At 42.7% G+C, this 2,196-nt stretch overlaps 1 non-coding gene across 1 annotated transcript; it reads right to left on the reverse strand.

Moving 5' to 3' along the window:
• Positions 1–317: 317 nt before the first annotated feature.
• Positions 318–425, reverse strand: LOC130948235 (small nucleolar RNA R71). The gene has a single exon (XR_009072985.1). It is a non-coding gene; the product is annotated as a small nucleolar RNA R71 (small nucleolar RNA).
• Positions 426–2,196: the final 1,771 nt, after the last annotated feature.

Consider the following 2,196-nt stretch of genomic DNA (forward strand, 5'->3'; position numbering starts at 1 on the left):
GCATCTCTATCCCTGCCATTGGAGCAAACAACTTTGAGCTTAAGCCTCAATTAGTTTCTCTAATGCAACAGAATTGCAAGTTCCATGGACTTCCATTGGAAGATCCTCATCAGTTCTTAGCTGAATTCTTGCAAATCTGTGACACTGTCAAGACTAATGGGGTTGACCCTGAGGTCTACAGACTTATGCTATTCCCTTTTGCTGTAAGAGACAGAGCTAGGACATGGTTGGACTCACAACCTAAAGAAAGCCTGGACTCATGGGAAAAGCTAGTCAATGCCTTCTTGGCAAAGTTCTTTCCACCTCAAAAATTGAGTAAGCTTAGAGTGGAAGTCCAAACCTTCAGACAGAAGGAAGGTGAATCCCTCTATGAAGCTTGGGAAAGATACAAACAATTGATCAGAAAGTGTCCCTCTGATATGCTTTCTGAATGGAGCATCATAGGTATTTTCTATGATGGTCTCTCTGAACTGTCCAAGATGTCTTTGGATAGCTCTGCTGGAGGATCTCTTCATCTGAAGAAGACGCCTACAGAAGCTCAAGAACTAATTGAAATGGTTGCAAATAACCAATTCATGTACACTTCTGAAAGGAATCCTGTGAACAATGGGACAAATCAGAAGAAAGGAGTTCTTGAGATTGATACTCTGAATGCCATATTGGCTCAGAACAAGATATTGACTCAACAAGTCAATTTGATTTCTCAAAGTCTGTCTGGAATGCAAAATGCACCAAGCAGTACTAAGGATGCTTCATCTGAAGAAGAAGCTTATGATCCTGAGAACCCTTCAATGGAAGAGGTGAATTACCTAGGAGAACCCTATGGAAACACCTATAATTCTTCATGGAGAAATCATCCAAATTTCTCATGGAAGAATCAAGAAAGACCTCAACAAGGTTTCAACAACAATAATGGTGGAAGAAACAGGTTTAGCAATGGCAAGCCTTTTCCATCATCTTCTCAGCAACAGACAGAGAGTTCTAAGCAGAACACCTCTGACATAGCAACCATGGTCTCTGATCTAATCAAAACCACTCAAAGTTTCATGACTGAAACAAGATCCTCCATTAGGAATTTGGAGGCACAAGTGGGACAGCTGAGCAAGAAAGTTACTGAACTCCCTCTTAGTACTCTCCCAAGCAATACAGAAGAAAATCCAAAAGGAGAGTGCAAGGCCATCAACATGGCCGAATTTGGAGAGGAGGGAGAGGAAGTAAACGCCACTGAGGAAGACCTCAATGGGCGTGCACTGACCTCCAATAAGTTCCCCAATGAGGAACCATGGGAATCTGAGGCTCAAAATGAGACCATAGAGATTCCATTGGACTTACTTTTGCCTTTCATGAGCTCTGATGAGTATTCTTCCTCTGAAGAGGATGAGTATGTCACTGAAGAGCAAGTTGCTAAATACCTTGGAGCAATCATGAAGCTAAATGACAAGTTATTTGGTAATGAGACTTGGGAGGATGAACCCCCTTTGCTCACCAAAGAACTGGATGACTTGTCTAGGCAGAAATTACCTCAAAAGAGACAAGATCCTGGGAAGTTTTCCATACCTTGTACCATAGGCACCATGACCTTCAAGAAGGCTCTGTGTGACTTAGGGTCAAGTGTAAACCTCATGCCTCTCTCTGTAATGGAGAAGCTAGGGATCTTTGAAGTACAAGCTGCAAGAATCTCACTAGAGATGGCAGACAACTCAAGAAAATAAGCTTATGGACTTGTAGAGGATGTTCTGGTAAAAGTTGAAGACCATTACATCCCTACTGATTTCATAGTCCTAGAGACTGGGAAATGCATGGATGAATCTATCATCCTTGGCAGACCCTTCCTAGCCACAGTAAAGGCTGTGATTGATGTTGATAGAGGTGAACTGATCATTCAAGTGAATGAGGAATCTTTTGTGTTTAAGGCTCAAGGATACCCCTCTGTCACCATGGAGAGGAAGCATGAAGAGCTTCTCTCAAATCAGAGTCAAGCAGAGCCCCCACAGTCAAACTCTAAGTTTGGTGTTGGGAGGCCACAACCAAACTCTAAGTTTGGTGTTGAACCCCCACATTCAAACTCTAAGTTTGGTGTTGGGAGGGTCCAACATTGCTCTGAGTATCTGTGAGGCTCCATGAGAGCCCTCTGTCAAGCTACTGACATTAAAGAAGCGCTTGTTGGGAGGCAACCCAATGTTATATTTTATCTAT

The sequence above is a fragment of the Arachis stenosperma genome, chromosome 1, assembly GCF_014773155.1.
Source record: "Arachis stenosperma cultivar V10309 chromosome 1, arast.V10309.gnm1.PFL2, whole genome shotgun sequence".
Lineage (NCBI taxonomy): Eukaryota > Viridiplantae > Streptophyta > Magnoliopsida > Fabales > Fabaceae > Arachis > Arachis stenosperma.